This window comes from Panthera onca, chromosome D4, assembly GCF_046562875.1.
Source record: "Panthera onca isolate mPanOnc1 chromosome D4, mPanOnc1 haplotype 2, whole genome shotgun sequence".
Classification (NCBI taxonomy): Eukaryota; Metazoa; Chordata; class Mammalia; order Carnivora; family Felidae; genus Panthera; species Panthera onca.
The window spans coordinates 56,704,066-56,717,287 of record NC_138351.1 but is presented as its reverse complement, the minus strand read 5'-3'; the positions used below and the strand labels follow the sequence as shown (position 1 = coordinate 56,717,287).

Below are 13,222 nucleotides of genomic sequence, written 5' to 3'. Positions count from 1 at the left end.
TCGGGCTCTGTGCTGGCAGCTCAGGGCCTAGAGCCTGCTTCAGATTCTGTATCTCCCTCTCTCTCTGCAACCCGCCCCCCCCCCCCACTTGCACTGTCTCCCTCTGTCTCTCAAAAATAATAAACATTAAAAAAATTTTAATAAACATTTAAACAATTAAAATGCTTTAAAACATTTTTACTACACAAAACACATAAATATTTTTCCATTGTAAATGGTTCAAATGATAGAAGATGTATTTTAGTACTGCTGTGGTGTGCTCCCCAGATCTCCACCCTTCAAAACTGAAGCATTCACTTCTCCAGCTGCTGGGAATGTTAGTGGCTGATAGCTTGCAGTTAAGCACTCCAGGCAACCTTGCCTGAGAAGAGCTGCTTGCTTTCAAATCATGCCCTCTTCCCCAGGGCAGCTTACATTCAAAGACTGATTAGTGCAAGAGTATAAAGGCCTGATTACCCTGGCCCCAAATAGGGACAATTCTGCAGGGCCATCCTAGCTCCAATGCTCTATGTGGAATAGACTGAGGCTTTTTTTTTTTTAAGTTTATTTATTTTGAGAGAGAGAGAGAGAGAGAGAGAGAACTAGCAGTAGAGGGAAACAGAGAGAACCTCAAGCAGGCTCCATGTCCAGTGTGGAGCCTGACTCTGGACTTGATCTTATGACTCTGAGATTATGACCTGAGCCAAAACCAAGAGTCAGATGCTTAACTGACTGACCCACCCAGGCGCCCCAACTCCTTCTTGTTAAAGATTACTTTTCCCCCTTGCTTGAAGATGATGGAGAACTCTCTCTCCTATTAAAAATGTGCCTCCCCATCTGGATCCCATCATCTCAACCTAGCCATTAGACCAATAACTAGGATTAAGTAACAACTTGAATGACCAAGACATGATAAAGGAGGAAGGAACTGTGTCCAACAGAGCTATAGAACATAGCCAATATATATTGACAGAGGCCAGGAACATATACATGGGACTACACTCTGAGAACTCTGAGGCTTGATCTAACCAGGGCAAAGTTGAACCTAAAGTTGGATGAAGGAGAGGTTATTAATAGGGAAACATTCTGGGGATGCCCAGGTGGCTCAGTTGATTAAGCATCCGACTCTTGGTTTCAGTTCAGGTTATGATCTCACTGTTCGTGAGTTCGAGCCCAACATAAGGCTCTGCACCAACAGCATGGACCCTGCTTGGGATTCTCTCTCTCTCTCCTCTCTCTCCTCTCTCTCTCTCTCTCTCTCAAAAAGAATAGGGTTCCTTGATAGCAAATGAGAATGATAGCATCGCAAAATAATATAGGCCAGATGGTAATGCTTAACCATCAGAAGCAATGTAAATGCAATTATTGTAATAAACTATGAGGTTGGAATGGCAGCCAGAAGGGCCTGACTTGCAGAGAGATGGCTGATAGTACACAATGTTCCTAAAGGTAAGATGGCCAACATAGCAATTAAAATAAATCAAAGTGGGGAGATCAAGGGGCTGAGTCATGATTCATTGCCCAGCTTCTGGACTAGAACCAGCTTCCAGACCCGGAAACGAATGACCAATGGAGAGACCAGGTCTCCAGGAAGAAGGGCCCTGTAACACCATGGCAAGTACAAGATAGCAATGATTCCTTCAATCCTTCCCCCAAAGGGGTCCACTGCCATTTACTTGGGCAGGCCACACAGGGGAAAAGGAAATACTATCCAAGGGATTCAAGGACTTTAAGACAACAGGAATTCAGAAGTCTGAGATGAAATTGATTATAGGGGATCAAAAGCATCATCAGGGTCCTGCAGTTAGAGTGAGATGTACCAGCTTCTTTGGTTAAAAGAGAAAGGGTCTGAGGTTCGGATGTTTCAGAATCATGAATAGTTGTGAGTGCATTTGCTGGCTAGTAAGAGACCTTGAATGAAAATGACTGTAAATCAGGGATAAGGAGGCCTAAGGAAAAGGGCCCTGGCCTGGCTCAGCAACTGGAGCATTGTGACTCTTTTTTTTTTTCTTTTTTTTTTTTTAAGTAGACTCCTCAAGGAGCTTGAACTCATGACCCTGAGATCAAGACCTGAGCTGAGATCAAAACCTGAACTGAGGTCAAGAGTCATATGCTTAACTGACTGAGCCACCCGGGCACCCTTGGAGCATGTGACTCTTGATCTCAGGGTTGTGAGTTCAAGCCTCATATTGGGTGTAAAAATTACTCAAAAATAAAATCTTTTTAAAGAAAAAAAAGGTCTAAGGGAGAAGCATTTGGGTGGACCTATGGGAAGGGGAATGAAGTACAAAGATCTTTATATCACATGTGTATTAGTTTCCTAGGCTGCCATAACAAAACACCACAGACTGAATGGCTTAAACAACAGAAATTTATTTTCTCACAGTCTAGGGGCTACGATCAATGTGTTTTCAGGTTTGGTTTCTTCCGAGGCCTCTCTCCTTGGCATGCAGATGGCCTTTCCTCTGTACGTAGATATCTCTAATGTCTCTCTGTATGTGTAAATTTTCTCTACTTATGAGAACACCAGTCAAATTGGATTAGGGCCCATTCTAACAGTCTCATTGTAAACTTAATCATCTCTTTGAGGGCCGTATCTCCAAATACAGTCACATTCTATGGTACTGCAGATTAGGGCCTTAACATGGAAAACTTGGCGGGGGAGCAGGGGGAGTTCAGTCCATAACAACATGGTAATACATATTAGAGAGACACCACAGAAGAGTCACAGAACAACCAAGTAAACAAAATGACTCAGTCACTTGATAAGTCAGTCTGTCATTGACCACTCCAGAGCAGGTACAATGGTCCATAAAGTAACCATAGTGGGACTTTTCATGAGTCCAACAGCATAGATTCACACTCACCAAGCTTTTCCCATTTCCCCAAATTGTCAAAGAAATTTCATCAATTTACACTAAAACCAATGTGTATGAAGGTTCTTACCAACATTTTAGTTTTTTTCTTACCAACATTTTAAATTACCAATCTTCAGGTTTTGCCAGAGAGGGGATAAATGACTTTTTATTGTATTTTAATTTGTATTTCCTTGTGTTTGTATTTCTTACATTTATTGACCATTTGTGAATTGCTTGCTATTACTCCTGCCCATATTACTATGGGATTGTTCCCCTTTTCCTTATGGATTTGTAAGGCTGTCATATATTCTATAATTTGTAACCAAACCAAAGTGAGTTCTCTCCTTGGTGAGTCAGAAACTGCACCAGGTTGAATTGTCACACAAACTTCATTTGCAACAAATGAGATCATGAGAAATAGCTTCCAAAGCTGTGACTCCCCAAGCAACGGTGGATGGGTTCCTCTTACTTAGGCTTAGGATGATTGTTTACTTAGGGAAGTCTTGTCACTGTACATAGAGGCGGACATAAGATTGCAGATGAGCCTTAAGAAAACATACACACATTGTATGCTATGTAAATGAGGATTGTGCTCCCCTCCTTCTGCAAAGATTTTAGTATTATAATGAGATAAAGGTAGTTGTCAATCATTCTAGAGGATACTTCAGGCACAGGCATGAGTCTGGGTTTAAATTCAAACTGGTCTGGGTGGTCTGGGCCAGCTGGAGGTCTAGTCAGGTTTGTTGCAAGGGTGCTTTCGCTTTCCATTTGCCTGAGTTAAAAGATAAGCTGGAAAGAAGAGCTTAAGGAGAAATATGGGGCAAAGGTCAGTAAGTACAAGCAAAAGGTGAGTAAAGGTCAGGTCTTGGGGTCTAGCTGGTGACAACATTAATCATCTGATTTGTTGATGATTGTGAATTGCTTGCTGTTGTTCCTGCCCTTTTATTATGCAGTTGTTTCCCTTTTTCTTTCTTTCTTTTTTTTTTTTAAGTTTATTTATTTATTTGAGAGAGACAGCACAAGCGAAGAAGGAGCAGAGAGAGACGGAGAGAGAATCCCAAGCAGGCTCTGTGCTTATAGTGCAGAGGCTGACGAAGAGCTTGAACTCATGAAACCATGAGATCATGACCTGAGCCAAAACCAAGAGTTGGACACTTAACCAACTGAGCCACCCAGGTGCCCCAAGATTTTATTTTTAAAGTAATCTCTATACCCAATGTGGGGCTAAAACTTACAACCCCAAGATCAAGAGTCACATGCTCTACTGACTGAGAGCTCCTCCCCTTTTTCTTCTGGATTTTTAAGAGCTGTCACATATTCTATACATTAATTATCTGTTAAATGCAATAAAAAAATATCATTTGCCTTTTAAGTTTAATGATGTCTTTTTTTTCCCTTTTTTTATTCCTACCTAATTAAATTAAATGGATTAAGAGTTTATCTACAGGCACCTCAGTGGCTCAGTCTGTTAATCATCCATCTTCAACTCAGGTCATGATTTCATGGTTCAAGAATTCAAGCCCTGCATTGGGCTCTCTACTGTCCGTGCAGAGCCTGCTTCTGATCCTGTGTCTCCCTCTCTCAAAAATAAATGAACATTGGGGCACCTGCGTGGCTCAGTCAGTTAAGCGTCCAACTTCAGCTCAGGTCATGATCTTGTGGTCTGTGAGTTCGAGCCCCACGTTGGGCTCTGTACTGACAGCTCAGAGCCTGGAACCTGTTTCAGATTCTGTGTCTCCCTCTCTCTCTCTGACCCTCCCCTGTTCACTCTCTGTCTCTGTCTCAAAAATAAATAAATATTTTTAAAAAATGAACATTAAAAAAAATTTTTTTAAAGAGTTTATCAAAAAAGAGATTCTAGGGGCGCCTGGGTGGCGCAGTCGGTTAAGCGTCCGACTTCAGCCAGGTCACGATCTCGCGGTCCGTGAGTTCGAGCCCCGCGTCAGGCTCTGGGCTGATGGCTCGGAGCCTGGAGCCTGTTTCCGATTCTGTGTCTCCCTCTCTCTCTGCTCCTCCCCCGTTCATGCTCTGTCTCTCTCTGTCCCAAAAATAAATAAAAAACGTTGAAAAAAAAAAAATTAAAAAAAAAAAAAAAAAAGAGATTCTAACTTCTACCAGAGGAATAGATGGTACTGGACTTGCCTTCTGGTGACAAAGAACCAGAAAAGTGGACAAAATATATGAAAGAACTATTTTCAGACCTTGCACTAACAAGCAGTGTGGGACTATGACCCCTAGGGTAGGAAAACAAAGAAGATAGGCTCAAGCTGCATGTGAATAGGGTGAAACTCCAGAAGGTTGATCCTGGTCAAAGAACTTATCAAAGACAAACAAAGTCAGACACTAGTTAAAGTGGTAAGAACAGATCTTAACCAGTAATATACTATTGCAATAGGGAAGAGAATCCAGTATGAATTGAACTCAACTTTGATCAGTACAGAAGTGAATGGGCATTTTATTTATTTATTTTTTTATTTTTTTTATTTTTTTTTTTTTTTATTTATTTTTGGGACAGAGAGAGACAGAGCATGAACGGGGGAGGGGCAGAGAGAGAGGGAGACACAGAATCGGAAACAGGCTCCAGGCTCCGAGCCATCGGCCCAGAGCCTGACGCGGGGCTCGAACTCACGGACCGCGAGATCGTGACCTGGCTGAAGTCGGGCGCTTAACCGACTGCGCCACCCAGGCGCCCCATTTATTTTTTTTTTTTATTTTTTTTTTTTTTCAACGTTTATTTATTTTTGGGACAGAGAGAGACAGAGCATGAACAGGGGAGGGACAGAGAGAGAGGGAGACACAGAATCGGAAACAGGCTCCAGGCTCTGAGCCATCAGCCCAGAGCCTGACGCGGGGCTCGAACTCACGGACCGTGAGATCGTGACCTGGCTGAAGTCGGACGCTTAACCGACTGCGCCACCCAGGCGCCCCCCCATTTATTTTTTTAAAGTTTATTTATTTTGAGAGAGAGAGCTTGCTCACATGAGCTGGGGGAGGGGCAGAGAGAGGGAGAAAGAGAGAATCCCAAGCAGGCTCCACACTGTCAACACAGAGCACCACTTGGGGCTTGATCTCACAAACCATGAGGTTGTGACCTGAGCAAAAATCAAGAGTGGGACGTTTAACCAAACAAGCCAGCCAGGTGACTCCAAATTAAATTTTTTTAATGAAGAAAAAATACTTTTTCAGCTAAACAAAAGCTGAGAGATTTATTACCCTTAGATCTGCCAAAAAAATGTTTAAGAAAGTTCTTTCTTTCTTTATTTTTGGAAGGTTCTTTAGACAAAAATATGATGATACCAGATGAAAAAGAGAACCAGAAATTGTAAATATGTGGATAAAAACAAAAGATACATAATTTGTAAATATATTTAAGAGATAAGTGACTGTTGGGGCACCTGGATGTCTCAGTTGGTTGAGTGTCTAACTCTTAATTTTAGCTCAGTCTATGATCCCAGAGTCATAGGATGGAGCCCCTCATCAGGCTCAGTGCTGAGCGTGGAGTCTGCTTGAGATTCTTTTTTTTTCTCTCTCTCTCCCTCCCTCTGCCCTTCTCCCCTGCTCACACTTGTTTTCTCTCTCTCAAAAGAATAAAAAATTAAAATAATAAAAATTTGAAAAGATAACTGGCTTAAAAATAAAAAATAAAAGATAATTGTTCATTTTTTTTAACATTTTATTTTTAAGTAATCTCTGCATCCAACATGCGGCTCAAACTCACAACACTTCAGATCAAGTCACATGTTCTAAAACAAAAGAAAAAAAAGAGTCACATGCTCTATTGACTGAGCCATCCAGATGCCTGATAATTGTTTATTTTATTCTATTTTATTATTATTTTTGTTAATGTTTATTTTTGAGAGAGACAGAGACAGGGACAGAGCATGAGTGGGGGAGGGGCAGAGAGAGAGGGAGACAGAAATCTGAAGCAGGCTCCAGGCTCCAAGCTGTCAGCACAGAGCCTGACACGGGGCTCGAACTCACAGACCGCAAGATCATCACCTCAGCCAAAGTTGGACGCTCACCCAACTGAGCCACCCAGGTGCCCCTTATTTTATCTTTTTTAAGTTTGTTTATTCATTTTTAGAGACAGAGAGAAAGTGTGCACAAGCACATGTGAGAGAGTGAGAGAGGGGCAGAGAGAGAGGGAGAGGGAGAGAATCCCAAGCAGGATCCCCAATAATTAACTGTTTAAATAAAAAATATAGAGGGACACCTGGGTGGCTCAGTTGGTTAAGCATACAACTCTTGGTTTCAGCTCAGGTCATGATCTCACAGTTTTGTGGGTTTGTGGAACCTGCTTGGGATTCTCTCTCTCTGCCTCTCCCTCTCCCATGTTGTCTCTGTCTCTCTCAAAATGAATAAACTTTTTCATAAAAAATTTAAAAATATAGAAATGTATTTTTAGGTAGACTCCACACCCAACATGGGGCTTCAACTCACCACCCTGAGACCAAGAGTCGCATGCTTTACCAACTAAGCTACGTGCCCCAATAAAGATATACTTTGTAGTTTATAACATAAATAGAAAAAAATGTATTATAGTAACAATAGAAAGAACAAAAAGAAAAGGAAATGAGGGGTGCCTACCTGGCTCAGTTGGTAGAGCTTGTAACTCTTGATCTTGGGGTTGTAAATTCAAGCCCCACGTTGAGTGTAGAGATTACCTAAAAATAAAACCTTTTAAAAACTAACCATAAAAAAAGAAGAGAAGGAAATGAAGAAGGAGAACAGAGAATATAGAGGACAAAGAGCAATAAGGTATGTTTAAACCGTATCAGTAATTACATTGAATATTAATGGTCTAGAGTTTCCACTTCCGGCATGAAAGCATGAAGATTTCAGTGGAAACTGGTGAAAATTATTTTAAAACACCAACAACAATATTAAAATCTCTGGAAATGGCTGTAAGAGCTTAAGCAAAGAAACAGTTATTAAAGAAAATCTGCTAAAACTCTATATAAACCGTGACAGTCTGTGGTATTTGAGCCAAGATGGGGCGGGACACCAAGGTGGCTCAGTTGGTTAAATGACTCTTGATTTCAGCTCAGGTCATGATCTCACGATTTGTGGGATTGTGGGATCAAGCTTCACATAGGGCTCTGAGCTGACAGTTGGAGCCTGCTTGGGATTGTCTCTCATCTCTCTCTCTGCCCCTCCCCCTGCTCATGTGCGCTCTCTCTCTCTCTCTCTCTCTCTCTCTCTCTCAAAATAAATAAATAAACATTTTTTAAAAAGAGAGAAAGCGGGGCACCTGGGTGGCTCGGTCGGTTGGGCGTCCGACTTCGGCTCAGGTCACGATCTCGTGGTCCGTGAGTTCGAGCCCCGCGTCGGGCTCTGTGCTGACAGCTCAGAACCTGTAGCCTGTTTCAGATTCTGTGTCTCCTTCTCTCTGACCTTCTCCCATTCATGCTCTGTCTCTCTCTGTCTCAAAAATGAATAAACGTTAAAAAAATTAAAAAAAAAACAAAAGAGAGAGAAAGAGGGGCGCCTGGGTGGCTCAGTCAGTTGAGCGTCTGACTTCGGCTCAGGTCATGATCTCACAGGTCATGATCAGTGCAGAGTCTGCTTCAGGTCCTCCGTCCCTCTCTCGCTGCACCTCCCCTGCTGGTGCACTCTCTCTTAAAGATAAATAAATGTTTAAAAAAGAAAGAGAAAAAAATTTCACCCTCTGTCCCCCCACTCCCAGCTTAGTGAGACAGAAACTCTTCTCTAAACTGGTACAGCCAAGAACAAAAAGGTCCCCTCATACACCAGCTCCCAATCAAAGGTCTATCTTCTTGGAAGGGACAGCACACCAGCATTTCTCATTCTGCCCCCAGCTATCTGTTGCCAGTGCTAAGGTCTGGGTGAGAGCAGGAAAATAGAGGTGGGGGATTCCCTTCTTCTGCCCAGCCATCACTCCTTGGATGTGGTACAGATGAGAATACTGGGACCCAGATTGCCCTTGTGGCTCATGGGCAGGGGTTCTGGGCAGAAAGGCAAATGAAGGAGATGTGGGCCTGCTTCCTCCCCTCATCCACCAAGCACTCAGCTTTTAAAGTGGAGATGTCACTCAGAAGTATACTACTGTGCTTGCCCCCAGCACCAGAGTCATGGCTCAGAGATTTTGACAAGGGCAGAAGCAGACTATAGAACTGTGAGTTCCAATCATTCCCCAAAGGAATTGACTTCATTTGCAACTGACTATGGAGAAATTCAATCCTAAAAGCACCCTCAAAAACAGTGGAAGTTGTGGCAAAAGGCTACTGAGAGGGGATTGGTAGTTTCATTGACAATATACGCTAAAATATATGCTAGCTATAATGCCAGAGAGAAATAGGGAAAGATATACCTAGAAAGATCCCTCCTGAGGGCACCTGGGTGGCTTAGTTAGCTAAGCATCCGACTTTGTCTCAGATCACGATCTCATGGTTTTTGAGTTTGAGCCCCACATTGGGCTCTCTGCTGTTGGCAAGGAGCCCGCTTTGAATCCTCTGTTCCCTTCTCTCCCTGCCCCTCCTCCAGTCGTTCTCTCTCTCTCACTCTCTCTCAATAAACAAATAAATAAACTAAAAAAAAAAAAAAATGAAAGAACCATCCCTCCTGGGGTTAGAACACTGACTTCAGAAACTATAACTTCAGGGACCTCAAATTTGATTGGATTTCTCTGTGAGGCAATTTATGCCCTAGTACTGTTGAAAATATAGCTATCAGTGGACAATTAGTGGAGCTTAATTGCTGTGTGTGATCAGAGAAAGAGATAGTGAAAGAGAACCAAAAAAAGAAAAAAGCAGGGAACAGAAATTGCCTGTGAGAGTAGCCAAATTTGAGATTTAACCAACAAAGACTTCAAAGTGGCCGTTATAAATACGTTTAAAAAACATAACAACACAGAGAAAAATAGCTGATTAAATTTTTGTAGCAAGGAGATTACAAGATGAACTTAGGACATGTTGTGTGGGGAATCAAAGAAGCTTTCAAACACCGATGAAGTTATGTCAAAAGTTCACAGAAGTTGATCTTGAAGGTGTTCCTACCGATCAAGCTAAATCAATTTGAGAACTGAAAAAAATGATAATTGCTACTGAATGAAACACACTAAATCTCTAAAAACCCATACCTGCAAATGGTATTCAAAGAGACAAAGCCAGAAAAAAATTATTTTTCACCTTTTGAAATAGCTACAAATCAAGCAGAAAGAATTAAATATCTTATCTTTTCATTAGGAACCATATTTCATTGAAACTAAATTGCCCGAGGGTCACCTGGCTGGCTCAATCAGTAGTGCATGCAATACCCTTTTTTTTAATGTTATCTATTTATTTTTTAATGTTTATTTATTGATTTTGAGAAATAATAACATAAAAATGTTATTATTTATTTATTTGTGCATGCACGCAGGTGGAGGAGGGACAGAGAGAGAATCTCAAGCAGGCTCTGCAGTACGAATGCAGAGTCTGATGTGAGCCTGAACTCATGAGATCATGACCTGAGCCAAGATCAAGACTGCGAGGTTTGGGGTGCCTGAGTGGCTCAGTTGGTTTAGCATCCGACTTCAGCTCAGGTCATGATCTGACGGTTCGTGGGTTGGAGCCCCGCATTGGCCTCTATGCTGACAGCTCAGAGCCTGGAGCCTGCTTCAGATTCTGTGTCTCCCTCTGTCTGCCCTTCCCACACTCACACTCTTTCTGTTTCTCTCTCTCTCTCTCTCTCTCTCTCTCTCTCTCTCAAAAATAAATTAAGAAAAAGAAAAAGAAAAGAAAAGAAAAAAAAGACTTGGAGGTTTAACCAGCTGAGCACTCAAGCACCCTGAGCATGAGACTCCTAATCTCAAGGTTGTGAGTTCAAGCTCCACGTTGGACATGGAACCTACTTAATTAAAAAAAGAAGAAGAAGAAAAGAAAGAAAGCAAGAAAGAAAAGAAAGAAACTTAATTGCCCAAGTTGAGGAGAGAATATTCTTCTTTATCAAAGATGACTGGCTAATAAAGGTATACATAATGAAAATAGTTGAAAAACTATCATTTTCCAGCACTTAATTAAAAGATTATTAATTGGGGAGGGTGACCTGGATGGCTCAGTTGGTTGAGCATCAGACTTCGGCTCAGGTGATGATCTCACATTTTGTGAGTTCAAGCCCCACATCAGGCTCGATGCTGTCACTGCAGAGCTCACTTTGGATCTTCTGTCACCCTCTCTCTCTGTCCCTCCCCTGCTTGCTTGCTCTCTCTCCTCAAAATAAACATTAAAAAATGATTATTAATTGGTACTAATCATTTAGTGAATGGTTAATAGGGAACTGGACATTTGTATGTCCAAAGCAACCCCACTCAGATGACTTCCTGGTGGCAAGGTGAAGAAAAATATAATTTTCCAGTAGAGGGATCAAGCTATCATTTCACTCAGTCCAGTGATTAGCAAGGTCTAACTCTTCATTAATGGTGGTACAAACCAGTCTTATGTATTTCCTTAGGTGGTAGGGGGTAGAAAATACACAACATCACCCATAAAGTATGTTGGTTAAAAATGTTTAACTTGACCTAAGTATCTATCAACAGATTAATGGATAGAGAATAAATGGTATATATATTACATATTTATACATATATATATAATATATATACCATTGAATATTACTCAGCCATAAAAAAAGAATGGGATCTTGCCATTTGCAATAACATGGATGGACCTAGAAGGTATTATTTTAAGTGAAATAAGTCAGTTGGAGAAAGGCAAATACTAATTACCTTATGATTTCACTTCTGTGTGGACTCTAAGAAACAAAATAAATGAACAAACAAAACAGAAACAGACTCATAGATTAGGAAACAAACTATTGGTTACCATAGTGGGGATAGCTTAGTGGGGCAAGTGAAAATACAACATAATAAATAAGTCACGTGAATGCAAAGTACAGCATGAAGAATATAGTCAATAATATTATAACAACTTTGTATGGTGACAGATGTTGACTAGACTTATCATAGGGGTCATTTCTTAATGTATAAAAATGTTGAATCACTATGATGTACACCTGAAACGAATACTGTATGGCTATTGTATGTCAATTACACTTAAAATTTAAAAACACTTAATTTGAACTAATCAAGCCTTTACATCTAACCTCTACTTATAGGAAATAGAAGAACAAATTTAATACAGCTCATGAAAGCAATCAGAAAAATCCAATAAATGGGACAATATACAGGTAAACTGGCCCAGGTTCATTAACAAGTGAGGGTAATAAAAAGAAAGAAAGGAGAGAACAGAAAGAGAGAGAGAGAGAGGGAGAGATGGAAGGAGGAAGGAAGAAAAAAGAAAAGAAAAGAAAAGAAAAGAAAAGAAAAGGAAAGGAAAGGAAAGGAAAGGAAAGGAAAGGAAAGAAAAGAATGGTTAAAGTGGGGCACCTGGGTGGCTTAGTTGGTTAAGCATCGACTCTTGGATTCGGCTCAGGTCATGACGTCAGGATTCGTGAGATTGGAGCTGACAGCACAGAGCCTGCTTGGGATTCTCTCTCTCTGCCTCTCTCTGCCTCTGTCCCACTTGCACTCTCTCTCTCTCTCTTTCTCTCAAAATAAAAAACTTTAAAAAAATGGTTAAAGTGGTAAATTACAAAATTAAATTTATACTTTTCAAATTATTATTTTAAATTAAATAAAGTACTATGAAAGTATGCAAATTTATCTGAAGTGTGCTCTTGATTAAATTTACTTTTGACCCATATTGTCACTGTAGGTTAATATTCACCATATCTAAATGAACTAAAAGTTATGAAAGGAACGCTATAGGTCAACATGTTTTTATTTTGTTTTGTTTTTTTTCAGGCAATCTCTGTTTTTATTCTATTTTAGAGATATAGATCATGTACACAGAGGAATATTTGACATATTCATACAGTTAAAAAAATAACAAAATGTACAATAAAATACATTAATAAATAGAACAAAACAATAATTTTGAATACACTTGTATATTCCTCCATAATCTCATCTTCTCCTCTTCAAAATGAAACTATAGTTCAGATTTTTATTATTGCTTTCTAAAATGTTTTTAACCACATAGGTATGTTTTCCCAAGTAATATATTGTTTAGTTTTGCTTTATATAAATAGTCATACTGTATATATCTTTTTTTAAAGTCTATCTATTTATTTTAAGAGAGAGAGAGAAAGAAAGCACACGTGTGCAAACTGGGGAGGGGCAGAGACAGAGGGAGAGAGAGAGAAGCAGGCGCCACACTGTCATTGAAGAGCCCAAATCACGGCTTGATCTCACTACTGTGAGACCATGACTTGAGCCGAAACCAAGAATGGAACACTTAATGACTGAACCACCCAGTTGCCCCCACTACTGATTTTTTTTAATTACTAGATTTTATTGAAGAAGTTATTGTATCATGAATACGATT

General features: G+C 40.4%; 1 long non-coding RNA gene across 1 annotated transcript; it reads left to right on the top strand.

The window, feature by feature from the left end:
• The first annotated feature begins 10,558 nt into the window (after nt 1-10,558).
• On the top strand, nt 10,559-12,028 carry LOC132663825 (uncharacterized). Its single transcript, XR_009603290.1, has 2 exons — nt 10,559-10,806; nt 11,952-12,028. It is a non-coding gene; the product is annotated as an uncharacterized LOC132663825 (long non-coding RNA).
• Nucleotides 12,029-13,222: the final 1,194 nt, after the last annotated feature.